We start from the raw sequence: 17,341 nt of genomic DNA, 5'->3' as shown, positions 1-17,341 counted from the left end.
GGAGGTTGGTCAGCTGTTTGTGAGGATTTTTGCTTCTTCACTCTCCATGGGAGTCATACTGGAGGATTGGAGGGAGGCAAATGTTGTTCCTCTTTTCAAGAAGGGGAATAGGGAAATCCCTGGCAATTACAGACCAGTCAGTCTTACGCCTGTGGTCAGTAAGGTTTTGGAAAGAATTCTGGAGGATAGGATTTATGACTATTTGAAAAAGCATAGCGTGATTAAAGGCAGTCAGCATGGCTTTGTGAGGAGCAGGTCATGCGTCACAAATCTTATTGAGCTCTTTGGGGAGGTGACGAGACAGGTCGATGAAGGTCGGGCAGTGGGTGTGGTGTATATGGACTTCAGCAAGGCATTTGATAAGGTTCCCCATGGTAGGCTCATTCAAAAAGTCAGGAGGTATGAGATACAGGGAGAATTGGCTATCTGGATTCAGAATTGGTTGGCTGACAGAAGGCAAGGAGTGGTTGTAGATGGAAAGTATTCAGTCTGGAGGTCGGTTGTGAGTGGTGTGCCGCAGGGCTCTGTTCTTGGGTCTCTGCTCTTTGTAGTTGTTATAAATGACTTGGATGAGGGGGTTGAGGGGTGGGTTAGTAAATTTGCCAATGACACAAAAGTTGGAGGTGCCATTGATAATATCGAGGGCTATTGTAGGCTGCAGCGTGACATAGACAGGATGCAGAGCTGGGCTGAGAAATGGCAGATGGAGTTCAACCTGGATAAATGAGAGGTGATGCATTTTGGAAGGTCGAACTTGAATGCTGAATATAGGATTAAAGACAGGATTCTTGGCAGTGTGGAGGAACAGAGGAATATAGGTATGCAAGTACATAGATCCCTCAAAGTTGCCACCCAAGGGGATAGGATTGTTAAGAAAGCATATGGTGTTTTGGCTTTCATTAACAGGGGGATCAAGTTTAAGAGTTGCAAGGTTTTGCTGCAGATCTACAAGATCCTGATGAGACCACACTTGGAATATTGTGTCCAGTTCTAGTTGCCCTATAAAAGGAAAGAAACACAGGCTTTGGAGAGGGTGCAAAGAATGTTTACCAGGATGCTGCCTGGATTGGAGGGCTTGTCTTATGAAGAGAGGTTGACTAAGCTCAGACTTTTCTCTCTGGAGAGAAGGAGGAAGAAAGGTGACCTGATGGAGGTAAACAAGGTAATGAAAGTCAATAGCCAGAGACTTTTCCCCAGGGCAGATTGACTGGCATGAGGAGTCATAGTTTTAAGATATTAGGAGGAAGATGTAGCGGAGATGTCAGAGGTAGGTTCATTACGCAGAGAGTTGTGAATGCATGGAATGCGTTGCAGTGGTGGTGGTGGAAGCAGCGTCATTGGTGACAGTTAAGTGACTGCTGGACATGCACATGGAAAGCAATGAATTGATGGGTGCGTAAGTTAGATTATTTTATTTTACAACATCATAGGCGGAAGGGCCTGTTCTGTGCTATACTTTCCTATGTTCTAACTGTGAACTCAAAACAGATCCTTGCAGTACCCCACTAGTAACTGAGCTCCAGGATGAATATTTCCCATCAACCACCATCCTCTGTCTTCTTTCAGCTAACCAATTTCTGATCCAAACAGCTAAATCACCCACAATCCCCATGCCTCCGTATTTTGTGCTATAGCCTACCATGAGGATCCTTATCAAATGCCTTACTGAAATTCATATACACGACATCAACAGCTTTATCCTCATCCACCTGTTTGGTCAACTTCTCAAAGAAAGCAATAAGGTTTGAGAGGCACGACCTACCCTTCACAAAACCGTGTTGACTATCCCTAATCAACTTATTCCTTTCTAGATGATTATAAATCCTATCTCTTATAACCCTTTCCAACACTTTACCCACAACTGAAGTTAGGCTCACATATCTACAATTTCCAGGGTTGTCTCTACTCCTCTTTTTGAACAAGGGAACAACATTTGCTATCCTCCAGTCTTCTGGCATTATTGCTGTAGATAATAGCGACACAAAGATCAAAGCCAAAAGTTCGGTAATCTCCTCACTGACTTCGCAGAGAATCCTAGGATAAATCCCATCTAGGTAAAAACAATGATTGCAGATGCTGGAAACCAGATTCTGGATCAGTAGTGCTGGAAGAGCACAGCAATTCAGGCAGCATCCAACGAGCAGCAAAATCGACGTTTCGGGCAAAAGCGTCGAGAATCCTCTTGCAAGGATGCCTGCCTTGAAGAAGTTTTCCTCATCTCTCTACAAGAATCTCAGGGAGTCCCTCTCCCACTGCAACTCCCAGGTCATTTCCTCTGCCCTGAAGCTCTTCAACTATGTCGTGACTCTATGCTACTTTCTCCCCACCCCCACCCTCCTCTAGCTTATCTCTCCACGCTTCAGGCTCTCTGCCTTTATTCCTGATGAAGGGCATTTGCCCGAAACGTCGATTTTGCTGCTCATTGGATGCTGCCTGAATTGCTGTGCTCTTCCAGCACCACTGATCCTAAATCCCATCTAGCCCATTTACACTTATCTATTTTTACACTTTCCAGAATTGCTAACACCTCCTCCTTATGCACCTCTAATAGCGTGTGTCTTAGTATTGTTCTTGACCGCATTGTCTTTTTCTAGTGTGAATATTGACAAAAAATATTCATTAAGCACCTCTCCTATCTCCTCTGACTCCTTGCACAACTTCCCACTATTATCCTTGATTATCTCTAATCTTACTCTCGTCATTCTTTTATTCCTGACATACCGATAGAAAGCCTTAGGAATTTCCTTGATCCTATCCACCAACGACTTCTCATGTCCCCTTCTGGATCTTCTTAGCTCTCTCTTTCGGTCTTTCCTGGCTAACCTGCTACTCTCAAGTGCCCTAACTGAGCCATCACATCTCATCCTAACGCAAGCCCTTTTCTTCCTCTTGAAGAGAGATTCAATTTCCTCGTAAACAATGACTCCTGCGCTCGACAACTTCCTGCCAGCCTGACCAGTACATACTTATCAAGCACCCGCAGTAGCTGGTCTTTGAATAAACTCCACATTTCAACTGTGCCCACCCCTTGCCATTTCCTTCCCCATCCTATGCATCCTAATTCTTGCCTAATCACATCGTAATTGCCTTTCCCACAGCTATAAATTTTGCCCTGCAGAATATACATATCCCTTTCCATGACTAAAGTAAATATAACCGAATTGTGGTCACTATCACCAAAGTGCTCATCCACCTACAAATCTAACACCTGGCCAGGTTCATTATCCAATACCAAATTTACTGTGGCCTTGTCCCTTATTAGCCTGTCTACATACTGTGTCAGGGAACCCTCCTACACACAATGGACAAAAACTGACCCATCAAAAGTACTTGAACTATAGTACTCCCAGTCAATATTTGGAAAGATAAAGTCTTTATTCCAGAGATCTAACCTTGCTAACCAGTTTCCCATGGGGAACCTTGTCGAACGCCTTACTGAAGTCCATATAGATCACATCCACCACTCTGCCCTCATCAATCCTCTTTGTTACTTCTTCAAAAAACTCAAGTCAAGTTTGTGAGACATGATTTCCCACGCACAAAGCAATCCTGACTATCCCTACTCAGTCCTTGCCTTTCCAAATACATGTAAGTCCTGTCCCTCAGGATTCCCTCCAACAACTTGCCCACCACCAACGTCAGGCTCACTGGTCTATAGTGGCTTTTCCTTACCATCTTTCTTAAACAGTGACACCATGTTAGCCAACCTCCAGTCTTTCAGTACCTCACATGTGACTATCGATGATACAAATATCTCAGCATGGGGCCCAGCAATCACTTCCCTAGCTTCCCACAGAGTTCTAGGGTACACCTGATCAGGTCCTGGAGATTTATCTACCTTTATGCGTTTCAAGACATCCAGCACTTCCTTCTCTGCAATATGGACATTTTTCAAGATGTCACCACCAATTTCCCTACATTCTATATCTTCCATGTCCTTTTCCACAGTAAACACAGTAAACACTGATGCAAAATACTCGTTCAGTATCTCTCCCATCTCCTGCTGCGCCACACCAAGGTTGCCTTGCTGATCTTTGAGGGGCTCTATTCTCTCCCTAGTTATCCTTTTGTTTTTAATGTATTTGTAAAACCCATTTGGATTCTCCTTTACTCTATTTGCCAAATTTATCTCATGTCCCCTTTTTTCCCTCCTGATTTCCCTCTGAAGGACACTCCTATGGCCTTTACAGTCTTCTAAGGATTCACTCGATCTATTCTGTTCATACCTGACATATGCTTCTTTCTTTTTCTTAGTCATCCAGCATTCCTACAGCTACCAGCCTTTCCTTTCACACTAATAGGCGTGGTCACACACTAATTAATAGGCTCCCTCTTACCCATGCTGTAGTGTTGAATATAAATATTCATAAATAACATTAGTACTGGGTTTTAAGTAAGTCTTCAAAATTTGCAAAAGCTTTGCAATCTCGCTCTTTTGGTGTTCGCGGGGTCCAGGATGCAAAGCTGCTTGCAGCCCTTTGTGTTCCCAGCACTAGTAGCCGGGTTGCTCTTTTTACTTGCCCAGGTTTATAAATTAATCCTGCAGTTATATCATTGTTGTGCCACTGGGATTGAAAAAGCATTCAAATTCTGTCTCACATGTCCATTCATTTCCACAGCAGCAGTGAATGAAAAATGCACAACAGTTTTGACTTACCTAATGATTCAATGTTGCTGAGTTTTTTTTTCACTACTTCTTTCTTTCAGTTGTTTCTTTCAGTAGCTAGCTGCTTTACAGTTCTGAAAAGCCACACATTTTTGGCTGTATCATTCCTGACAGCATGTTGCAAGTGAGGTCTGGATTGGTTGCCACTGACTGCACTGATAACAGAGGTAGAAGTCACTTGATCACGGCAGGCCAACAATACACTAAGTACAATTGCACTTCTCCAAGCAACAGTTAGAAATGTATTCTCAGTGATCCTTCCTTTCTTACAGCAACTTAATTCATGGCATAGTTTGTAAACTTAAACTTTTCAAATTGTTTAGATCTTGTCATATTTACAATTTACTTTCCATTTCAGACATTTAACTGAATAGCTATTAAGGTTTAGTAATGTATAATTTAAAAAAAAAGTCATATTCAGACTTTAAGAACCTGTTCTGTTTTTCCTAAAGTACAGTAATTTACATTTTCTATTGACTGTTCTTCCCCTTAAAACAATTTATATTGCAGCAAGATCAGGTCTTATCGCTCAATGTTGCCATTTGTTTTCAAACAAAGGGTAACCAGTACTGAAGCACTACTTGCTTTGACATTATGTTACTGGTGTATTTAAAGATGTTAATCACCTAAGACAAAGTCTTAGCACCAGGGCAACATCAGGATGACAAACACAACATTATGTAAACAGCAACATTGTACCAATAAACCTATACAAAAATACATTAACGTTACTATGACATACATCTGTGTGCCAAAGCAAATATCATATCTTGGGGAGATCTGATATTCAAAAAAAAAGGCTTAAGACTCACATGTACCTAATTGTTAAAATAACCACACACAAGAGCTTTGCTTCTTCAAAAAGTGCTATTTATTTAAGACTATTCTCAGTTAATTATACACAGTATTGTGATTGAGGAAAATGTTTTCTGCATAATAATTTTTTATAAAAGTGACTGATAGCATAGTTAACTGATGGGAATAAACAAGATGGTAGTCTGGACAAACTATGTATGTAATAGTGCACTGGTACTTTTCAAAACAAATTGACAAGTTTGTTCTGAAAATCAAGTAATCTGTTAATTTTCTGATTACTTTTTATTTTTAAACCAACCACTGCCCCCTTTCCACAAGCACTAACTGTTATGCTTAATAACACTTAGCTGAAGAATCATGGAAGGCAATCGTTCTTCATTGTACTCCACCACTTGCAGGAAAAATGTCCACAGGAGAAAATTCTGCAAAAACAAAAAAATGTAAAATATTAAAATATACAGCGATATTTGAGAAGATTTGTTGCTCAGGTGGATGGTAGGTCTGTGAGCTTGCTCACTGAGCTTGAAGGTTTGTTTTCAGATGTTTCATAACCATACTTGGTAACATCATCAGTGAGAGTCTCTGGTGAAGTGCTGGTGGTATGTCCACCTCTCTACTTATAGATCTTGGTTTCTTAAGGTGGGTGATGTCATTTCCAGTTCATTTTTTCAAGGGAAGGTAGATAGGATCTAAATCCATGTGTTATTGATGGAGTTCTGGTTAGAATGCCTTGCTTCTAGGAATTATTGTGCCTGCTTTTGTTTCGCCTGTCCTAAGATGTGTGTGTTGTCCGAGTCAAAGTGGTGCCCTTCTTTGTGTGTACGTATGGAAACTACAGGTCATGTTTTTTGGTGGCAAGTTTCCTGCTAGTTTGTCCAATGTAGTGTTTTTTACAGTTTTTGCATGGTATCTTGTAAATGATGTTAGTTTTGCTGGTAGTATCTAATGGATCCTTAAGGTTTATTAGCTGCTATTTAAGTGTGTTTGTAGGTTTGTGGGCTACCATGATGCCAGGGTGTCTGAGTATTCTGGAAGTCATTTCTGATATGTCTTTGTTGCAAGGTAATGTGGATATAGGGTTTGGTTATGTTGTGTCTGCTTGTTTGTGTTGTTTTTAAGGAATCACATCAATTAACATTGTCCTGGCCAAAGAAACACTGGCGTCACTACAGCGAAAACCTGGACCACAAGTACCTGACAGCACCAACTTCACAAGCAAAGACAACATCCTCAAGCTAGTGAACCTATGTCTCACCACCCACTTCACATTCCATAACAAAACCTACAAACAAGTCAACAGAACAGCCATGGGATCACCAACATCAGGGCTGATAGGGGAAGCAGTAATGCAGAGACTTGAACAAGCTGTCCTCCCCCCTATCCAACCCAAACTTTGGGTCTGCTATGTAGATGACACCTTTGTCATCACAAAACGGAACAAATTAGAGGAAACATTCAACACCATCAACAATATCCTGACAGGCATAAAATTCACAAAAGATGAGGAAAACGATAACAGATTCCCATCCGTAAACATGACAGTTGGACGTACAGTTAACGGAGAGCTTCAAACTAGCATCTACAGAAAAACAACACACAAAGACCAAATACTTAAGTTCAGAAGCAATCCTCCCAACACCCACAAACGGAGCTGCATCAAGACATTATTTCAATGAGCTACATCACACTGCAGCACCCCAAGACCTACAAGAAGCAGAAGAAAAATATCTATACAACGTTTTCAAGAAAAACGGGTACTCAATAAACACAATGCATCGAATTTCTCAGAAACAAACCCCAAACAAACAGACACAACACAACCAAAAGCTATAGCCATACTACCTTACATCAAAGACATGTTAGAAATGACTTCCAGACTACTCAGACCCCTCGGTATCATGGTAGCCCACAAACCTACAAACACACTTAAACCTAAAGGATGTATTAGATACCACCAGCAAAACTAACGTCATTTACAAGATACCATGCAAGAACTGTAAAAAACACTACATCGGACAAACTAGCAGAAAAACTTGCCACCAGGATACATGAACACCAACTGACCACCAAAAGACATGACCCACTATCACTAATTTCTATACATACAGACAAAGAAGGACACCACTTTGGCTGGGACAACACACACATCCTCAGACAGATGAAACAAAGACACACATGAAAATGCTTAGAGGCATGGCATACTGATTAGATTCCCTACAGTGTGGAAACAGCCCTTTGGCCCAACCAGCCATCCAAAGAGTAACCCATCCAGACCCATTTTCCTCTGACTGATGCACCTAACACTATGGGCAATTTAGGATGACTAATTCATCTGGCCTGCACATCTTTGGACTGTGGGAAGAAACCCACGCAGACACGGGGAGAATGTGCAAACTCCACACAGACAGTCGCCTGAGGCTGGAATCAAACCTGGGACCCTGGTGCTGTGAGGCAGCAGTACTAACCACTGAGCCACCATGCCGCCCATTCTAACCAGAACTCCATCAATAAACACATGGATTTAGATCCCATCTCCCTTCCCTTGAAAAAAAGAACTGGAAATGACATTACCCACCTTAAGAAACCAAGATCTATAAACAGAGAGGCAAGACATACCACCAGCATTTCACTGAGGACTCTCACTGATAGTGTTACCGAGTATGGTGACAAAACATCTGAAAACAAACCTTCAAGCTCAGCGAGCAAATTTACAGACATATTAAAATGTACACTTTTGTGAGATTTTATAGCTCTTCCAAAATAAAAATTTTATTCCAAGTTATATCCTTGTTTAATGGTGCTGCACATTCTATAATAAGGCTGGACCTGAAAATAAAATGGTTAATGTTTGTGCGAAGATTTGTAGCTCGGGTGCTCGTTGTTGTGGTTCTGTTCGCCGAGCTGGAAGTTTTTGTTGCAAACGTTTCGTCCCCTGGCTAGGCGACATCATCAGTGCTTGGGAGCCTCCTGCAAAGCACTTCTTTGATGTTTCCTCCGGTGTTTATAGTGGTCTGTCCCTGCCGCTTCCGGTTGTCAGTTTCAGCTGTTCGCTGTAGTGGTTGGTATATTGGGTCCAGGTCGATGTGTTTGTTGATGGAGTTTGTGGATGAATGCCATGCCTCTAGGAATTCCCTGGCTGTTCTCTGTCTGGCTTGCCCTACGATAGTAGTGTTGTCCCAGTCGAATTCATGTTGCTTGTTGTCTGCGTGTGTGGCTACTAAGGATAGCTGGTCGTGTCGTTTCGTGGCTAGTTGATGTTCATGTATGCGGATTGTTAGCTGTCTTCCTGTTTGTCCTATATAGTGTTTAGTGCAGTCCTTGCATGGTATTTTGTACACTACATTCGTCTTGCTCATGTTGGGTATCGGGTCTTTCGTTCTGGTGAGTTGTTGTCTGATCGTGGCTGTTGGTTTGTGTGCCGTTATGAGTCCTAGGGGTCGCAGTAGTCTGGCAGTCAGTTCCGAGATGCTCCTGATGTATGGTAGTGTGGCTAGTCCTTTTGGTTGTGATATGTCCTCGTTCCGTGGTCTTTCTCTTAGGCATCTGTTGATGAAGTTGCGCGGGTATCCGTTTTTGGCGAATACCTTGTATAGGTGTTCCTCTTCTTCTTTTTGCAGTTCTGGTGTACTGCAGTGTGTTGTGGCCCTTTTGAATAGTGTCCTGATGCAGCTTCGTTTGTGTGTGTTGGGGTGGTTACTTTCATAGTTTAGGACTTGGTCTGTGTGTGTGGCTTTCCTGTATACCTTTTGTGGTGAATTCTCCGTTTGGTGTTCTCTGTACCATCACGTCTAGGAATGGGAGTTGGTTGTCCTTTTCTTTTTCTCTCGTGAATCGGACTCCTGTGAGTGTGGCATTGATGATCCGGTGTGTTTTTTCTATTTCCGTGTTTTTAATGATTACAAACGTGTCATCGACATATCTGACCCAGAGTTTGGGTTGAATTTGTGATAGGACTGTTTGTTCTAGCCTTTGCATAACTGCCTCTGCCATGAGTCCCGAGATTGGTGATCCCATGGGTGTTCCGTTGATTTGTTCATATATCTGGTTGTTGAATGTGAAGTGTGTTGTGAGGCACAAGTCCAGTAGTTTAAGTATGCCGTCTTTGTTGATAGGTTCAGCGTCCTGTTTTCTGTTCTGTATGTCCAGTAGGTTGGCTATTGTTTCTCTGGCTAGGGTTTTGTCAATCGAAGTGAACAGTGCCGTCACGTCGAATGATATCATGGTTTCTTCTTTGTCTATGTGTATATTTCTGATGATGTCCAAGAATTCCTGTGTTGATTGTATAGAGTGTTTGGATCTGCTGACCAGGTGTTTCAGTTTCTGTTGTAGTTCTTTGGCCCGTTTGTATGATGGTGTCCCTGGTAGTGATACTATGGGTCTGAGTGGGAGGTCTGGTTTGTGTACTTTAGGTAATCCATAGAATCTGGGGGTGTTGTTGCTTTCCGGTTTCATTCTTTGTAGGTCAGCTCTGGTTATCTGTCCGTTTTTTTGTAGATTCCTTAGTGTGTTATTTATCCTATTGGTGAGCTGTGGGGTGGGGTCAAATTCCTTTATTTGGTAGGTGTTGGTATCTGCAAGTAGTTGTTGTGCTTTTTGGATGTAATCAGATTTATCAGTGCGCATCAGTGCGCAGGAAGCTCCCAAGCACTGATGATGTCGCCTAGCCAGGGGACGAAACGTTTGCAACAAAAACTTCCAGCTTGGCGAACAGAACCACAACAAAATGGTTAATGGTTATGCTTTGAAATTCCACTTTGTGGGAAGTTCACACCAAAGGGAAAGAGGAGGAACAGAATTTCTTGATGCAGATCTGGATAGATTGCTTTTAAGAAACTTTAAGAACCGAAAATAGAATTTGCATTTTAAAAATAAAATTGAAGACTTTGGATTAGATCAGTGTCACTAAAACCAAATGAAAGCCCTTGGAGAGGAATTTTTTACTTTAGGGGGCACGGGTTTAAAGTATGCAAACTGAGTGCATCAGGAATTCAACTCCACCTCATCACCTTCCACACTTTAATTGCTGTGTGATAAGCTGCATGTCAGCAAATCATTTATTGGCAAGTAAAACTCCTCCCTTTGTCTGGATTGTTGTAAAAGTTTAGAACAGCAAATTCATCCTTTCAACTCTGAGTACTATTTGCGCCAATCATATTGTTGCCATGGTCAGAGATTAGAGATGGCCAATAAACAATTCATTTTATGTATAACTACAGTGACGCAGATTGCAAGGTCATAACTGAAGAATATCCTGCCAACTTTACATGTTCTCCAGTAAACCTCAACAGGTATGGTTTTATAAGAAGTCATAATGACAAAAGCATTCAAAGCTGTTTGCTTAATTTCAGTTGCTAAGTGTTACACTTCAACTCCTGATTGATAGTTTTATTTGGTCATCATAGAAACACTTTAGCTGCCCACTACAAACAACAAAACAGTGTGATGTTTAGCTGTGAAGGAGTATGGAGCTTTCAGACCTTCTGAAGGGTTAGTTGAATTGAACTGTGGAACTGAATGCAGCCAAACGTCTCCACGAAGTGATTCCCAGAATGGGCTGCCATAGCAGTAAAGGCACTCTTGTGCTGGATGGATCCCACAAAGATCAAGATCATCCCCAAAAAGAAAAAGAAGACCAGAATTCTAAAATTGAAAATCCTACAAAGGATAATCTACCAAATGAGAAGAACGATGAGCTTGAATTAGTAACGAATTAAATAAGACTGTTTCCCTGGTGAAGAACACAAGGTTTCATTTATTTCTATATGTAATTTAATCTTATTTATTTGCCTTTGTCAGTGCCAAATAGAAATAACCTGTGGCATTTTTGTTTCTGTTGTTAATTAACTCAAATACTTCATCCTCAGGCATCATGAACAAGATGCAGCGAAGGAATTCAAACCATTAAACCTTTTTTGGAAATTAAAACCGTCATTTATCTTCATGGTCAAGATGTTCAGATGCAGTGATCCAAAGGATTCATCAGCCTCAAAATACTTCAGGCAGTTTGATCAAATCTAAATCAGTAGAATCATGTTTTGAATTATTTTAAAGCATTGAAATTGAAATCCTTTTACAAGGATGTTTATTTTAGCAGTAATCATTTTGCACATTAGCAGAGGTTGTAAACCCTGTAGTCGAACATTGTAAATTGTGTTGTGTTATTATCATATACCACACTTTTAGTTACCACTAAATATATTGGTGTGTTCATCAGCAGTGTAATATGTAGCACAAGATGGGGTTTTATAAAACATTGATACATATTCACATGATTTTGCTGGATGTATTTCACTGCACTGTACCAGCAGGTAAAATATAGAAATAAAACATTACATCAAGAACTGTGATATTACAGTTTTCTAGTAAATAGCATTCAAGTATCAGAACAGTGCTGCTTAGTATTAGAAACAGTCTTTAGTTGCATAAGGTCATTGAATCAAATATGTGGTATTGTAGACCACTCAAGTCAGTGATTAAAATAATATTTTATTAGTAACTGCATTAAATAAATATGGAAAATTTACAATTAGCATGCACTAAGTGGTTAGATTTCTCCATGAATTATCCAGGACATCTACTGTAACTTCATTACATTTAGATAATGGTTTCCATGGATCTTCTGCAGATGACTGAGGGAACCTGAATGATGCTCACATGGCATTTCTTGAACAAGGTGATTTGGAGGGGCTTTGGGAAATAAATGGATCAGTTTTGATAATGTGAAATGTGACAATACACTGTAGGATTGGTATTTCTTTAGGGCGACAAGACCACATTTGCAAACTATGTGCAATGTATGAATGAGTGAAAGCACCTCATCTTTCCCAGTATGAAATCAAGCTTCCACAGAGAAGCTCCACAGAGAATTTGGCAGCTTTCCTATAAAGCACACAAATACATCTCTCTCTGGCAGACATGAAATCCGCTGTGCGATGTTAAAACCATCTTCTGAAATTTCACTAAGTTCAGGCCAATAATATAGGATGGAAAATCAGACTATAGACTTTAACATTGAAAAAAAGAATTATCAGGAATCCAAGCATCACTGGTAATAGCAATAATCAACTCTGTTGCAAGAAATACATACTTACCTGACCTGTAGTACAGCAAATAAAGTCTAGAAACTGTATAACGAATCCTTGGTTATCCACCCAGTTATTCTTGCAATTTCAAAAATAATTTTCAACATTACTTGAGATAATTACAATGCCACCCCATTTTTGTGGCTTATTCCACAGCCATTTGACAGTCAACAGGTTCTTTAATTGTCTTGATGAAGGCTGTACTGCCACCGAGGGCTTAAGTCCTGCCTTTGGGAACTGCTAGCTTTGATTGTCCAACAGTCCTCTGGGTCGAAAAGTGTGGTGCTGGAAAAGCCTGGCAGGTCAGCTAACATCTGAGGAGCAGGACAGTTAACGTTTTGGGCATACGCCCTTCATCAGGAATGTGGAGGGGGGTGGGGTGGGTGGTGGGGAAGGGGGCTGAGAGATAAATCGTGGGGTGGAGGGTGTTGGAGGGAAATAGGTGGGATGGTGATCAGTGAATGCAGGTTGGGGGTGATTGTGATAGGTCGATGGGGAGGGTGGATCAGATAGGTGGGAAGGAAGATAAGGGCGGAGGCGAGTTGGAGGGTTGGGTGTGGGATGAGGTGGGGAAGGGCAGATTGGAAACTGGTGAAGTCAGTGTTGATGCTATGTGTTCTTAGGCTCTCAAGGCAGAAGATGAGGCATTCTTCCTCCAGTTGGCGAGTGGCTTTGATTTGGCACTGGAGGAGGCATAAGACTTGCATGTCCTTCGGGGAGTTAAAGTGGTTGGCCATAGGACAATGGGATTGTTTGGTGCACGTGGCCCAGAGATGTTCCCTGAAATACTCTGCGAGTTGACGTCCTGTCTCCCCACTATAGAGGAGACCACATCGAAAGTAATGGATGCAGTAGATAAGGTGGGTGGATATGCAGGAAAATCTCTGCCGGATTTGAAATGATCCTTTGGGGCCTTGGATGGAGGTGAGGGAGAGGTATGGGGGTAGGTTTTACACCTCATGCGGCAGCAAGGGATGCTGCAGGGAGTGGAGGGTGGGTTTGTGGGGAGGCATGGACCTACTGAGGGAGTAACAGCGACAATAGTCTCTGTAGAACACAGATCGGGGTGGGGCGGGGAATATATCTTTGGTAGTGGGTTCTGATTTTAGGTGGTGGAAATTGAAGCACCACTCTTTTGAACTGGCCCACCTGTCCATCTTCCTTCCCACCTATCTGCTCCACCCTGACCACCGACCCATCACAATTACCCTCCACCTCCATCCACCTATAGCCTTCCCAGCTACCTTGCCCACTACCCCACCCCCACCCTTCTACTTATCTCTCAGCCCCTTCCCCCTCCACATTCCTAATGAAGGGCTAATGCCTGAAGCAAGGTTTCTCCTCCTCCTTGGATGCAGCTTGACCTGTTGTGCTCTTCAAGCGCCACACTTTTTGAATCTGACTCTCTAGCATTCACTTTCAACAGTCCTCTGGTCCCAGCCATAAGGAGAGATGATAACTACACCTCATTGTCCAGGGCATCTGGCAGCTCCTGATGAGGATGATGTGGTGAGTGGAGGAAGAGAGGGTTTGGTGGGTGGGTGAGTCATGGGGGCAAAGGGGAGAGACAGGCCAAGGGGAAGATATGAAGAAGGAAAAGAGCTGAGGGACTCAGATTGGCCCATGGTACCTAAAAAGGAGTTAGCCCCCTTTCCTCACCACCAGCATGAAGTGTGGTCATGATGCAGTCTCCTTTACATTGGCAAAACCAAGCACAGACTGGGTGACTGTGTTTTAAAACACCTCCACTCTGTAGGAATGACCCTGACCTCTCAGTTGTTTATTGTTTCAATAAACCCCCCCCCTACTCTCATGCTAGCATTTTTATCCCAGGCCTGCTGTGATGTCCCAATGAAGCACAACTGAAGCTTTAGAAACACCTCATTTTCCATGTAGGCACTTTACAGCCAGTGGACTCAATATTGAATTCCACAATATCAGGGGCTGATAGTATAAAATCTGTCCTCCATTTATCATACTGTCACACCCACACCCACGCCTTGTCTTATTTGTGCCTCATTTATTTTGCTCTCAGTTGAGAGGATCCTTCTCCTTTTTCATACTTTAATTTACATCACTTTTACACCTCTCTTTCTCCTGCATCACAATGAGTGACCCCTTTGCCTTTTGCAAAGGGCCTTCACACCATCTGTTCCTCTCACTCCTCCTCTGCCGCTATCAAAATGATTTCAATAAAGCCCCATATTTTAACTCCTTTCAACTGCGGTTGCATTGTTTCTTCTGTCACATTTTATTAATGTGATTTTTTTCTGTTACACCTCACTGGGGTAATACTCTGGAAATCAAGTCCCTATTCCTGGAGTCAACCCAAAAGTTAACTATTTTAATAGCTATGCAATATTCCGCAAATTACTTGTCTTTAGACCTAAATTGAGTGACGGAAAGCACAGACCAGATACACGTACTTAGCAAGAATGACTGACTGTTTATCTATAGTTAGAATCCATTTCTCTGTAATAAATAATTATAAACATCAACATAACTCTACTCATTAAAACTTTAGCCCCTTTACAAACATTTCCTGCATACACATATGACACAGACAGGAAAATAAAATACCTGGTAAGATGGCTGGACCGAGGCATGAGGAAGGCATTTCAATGATTCCTATTCACAACGTTCACTGAGATGTTCCTCTTAGCTGCTTAGTACATGGTGCTCCTTGTTTCTCCTACTCCATATTCTTTCACTTGCTTGCAGAAGGTGCAGGGTTGCTTATATAGTCTCTAGCTGACTCATCAAAACCACAGCTTATAGCAACTGAGGCAAAAATAAAGCAGCTTTCTTCAGCCTTAAGGAAGTTTTTACAATAAAGAGTCAGCTGTTGACCTTGCAGAAATCTGTGGCTTCTCCCTCAAACATTCATACCCCTAAACTGGGAGCTAACCACATGGTTGTTGGCAGCTAGGAGCTCTTGCCATTAATAACTTGTTGTTAGCTCACACAGGTGTAAGACACTTGTTGCTGGTAAAGCTCCATCAGTAAACAGCCTCTAGTTCCAGTTTGTTTGCCACCACATTTTCATTACGACTTGAACAAGCAGATGTGTAAACAACACTTGCATCAAGTTACTTGTTTGTAAGAAGTAACAGCAACCTTTCAACAATCCTTGTTTTTTAAAAAATAGTCCTTTATCCAATTTCAGTCCACAATAAGTACAGAAAAATAAAGCAATACAGTCTTTACATGTTAAATTTTGAAAAAGGTTCTGCAGTATCTAAATGCTACTGCATATTTGTCTTTAAAGCTTTTATACCTGCAATAAATCAATGCTTTTTTAATCTGTGCTTGGAAGATTCTTATTTTGTTCTTTTACAACTTTAGATATTGTATAATAACACTGCTGTAACTCAACACCAGGTTATAGTCCAACAGGTTTAATTGGAAGCACTCTAGCTTTTGGAGCGACGCTAGTCCAACACCGGCATCTCCGAATCATGCTGTAACTCTGTACTGCTTACTGGGAGTCTTATCGTTTTGTGTTCATAATGGAGGTATTCCACTTTCTCCAGGTAAAATAAAGGTTTTCCCATAATTTGAAGCTTTTAAATGGGCAAAATGGACATATTCCCATCTTTCATATGCTAAAATATAATGTACAGCCCCTTTCACATTTTCCAAGTTTATGTATGTTTTTGTGCCAGACAATGGTCCACAATTTGCTAATGAGTGCTTCAGCTAATTCTAGATTTGGTCATATCACAAGCTTGTCAAGGTACTCATAATCAAATGGGGAAGTTAAGCATGTGGCTGGCCAGTCAAGTCATTTGTGCAGAAAAATGCTGAGTTTAAATAGGTTGCTAAATTAATGGTTAACCCAATTCCTGTGTGGTTTACCATAATCAGAATTGCTGATGGTTAGAAAGCTGAAGTGTCAACCCTATATCATGCCAAATAAATTGACTACACAGTTACACACTTGTGATCATTCAGATGTGTATAAGAAGGAACAGTCTATTTGGCAAGGCCTCGATTAGACCATATGATATAGGAGCAGAAGTAGGCCATTCAGCCCATTGAGTCTGCTCCATAGTTCAATGAGATCATGGCTGATTTAATTATCCATAAATTCACTTTCTTGCCTGTTCCCCATACCAATGACTTCTTTTCTGATTAAATAAAAAATCTGTCTCAGCTTTGAATATAGTTAACAACCCATCCTTACCAGCCTTCTGCAGTAAAGGATTCCACAGATTCACTACTTTCTAAAAAGAAATTCCTCCTCATCACTGTCTTAGATATGTGACCCCTTATTCTGATGTTATGTCCTCTGAACCTCGACTCTCCCACAAAAGGAAACAACTTCATCATATATACCCTGTCAAACCCTGCAAAGTATTGCAAGGACTTGTCTCATTCTTCTGTATTCCAGCAGGTACAGGCCCAACCTATTCAATTGGTCCTCATAAGACAATCCCTCCTCGTCTGGTGTCAGTCTAGTGAACCTTCTCTGGACTGTCTCCAATTTTTTTCCTTAGTTGAGGGACTCAAAACTGTTCACAGTAATCCAGCTGTAGTCGAACTAGTGCATTATACAGTTTTAGAAAAAACTCTCTACGTTTATATTCCGTCCCCTTTGAAGTAAAGACCAATATTCCAGCTACATTCCCTGAACCTGGATGCTAGCCTTTTGTGATTAATGGACCAGGACTCCCAAATCTCTTTGTTCTATAGCTTTCTGCAGCTTTATTTCATTTAAAAATAATATTTAGCTCCCTTCTGTTTTTCTGGCAAAAATACATACATCACATTTCCC

At 41.5% G+C, this 17,341-nt stretch overlaps 2 long non-coding RNA genes across 2 annotated transcripts in view; one reads left to right on the top strand and one right to left on the bottom strand.

The window, feature by feature from the left end:
• Nucleotides 1-15,860, bottom strand: part of LOC148147330 (uncharacterized) — a 32,231-nt gene extending 16,371 nt beyond the window's left edge. The window contains exons 1-2 of the long non-coding RNA XR_015759949.1: nt 15,145-15,860; nt 4,658-5,904 (exon numbers count right to left, since the gene is read on the bottom strand). This is a non-coding gene — a long non-coding RNA (uncharacterized LOC148147330). The remainder of the gene's footprint in view (nt 1-4,657; nt 5,905-15,144) is intronic.
• A 111-nt stretch (nt 15,861-15,971) lies between these two features.
• The window catches only part of LOC148147329 (uncharacterized), a 71,791-nt gene continuing 70,421 nt past the window's right edge, over nt 15,972-17,341 (top strand). The window contains exon 1 of the long non-coding RNA XR_015759876.1: nt 15,972-16,097. This is a non-coding gene — a long non-coding RNA (uncharacterized LOC148147329). The remainder of the gene's footprint in view (nt 16,098-17,341) is intronic.

Source organism: Chiloscyllium plagiosum, unplaced genomic scaffold, assembly GCF_037043375.1.
Source record: "Chiloscyllium plagiosum isolate Xiang-an unplaced genomic scaffold, Cpla_swu_hap1 HiC_scaffold_17, whole genome shotgun sequence".
Taxonomy (NCBI): domain Eukaryota; kingdom Metazoa; phylum Chordata; class Chondrichthyes; order Orectolobiformes; family Hemiscylliidae; genus Chiloscyllium; species Chiloscyllium plagiosum.
This window is presented reverse-complemented; position numbering and strand designations above follow the sequence as displayed.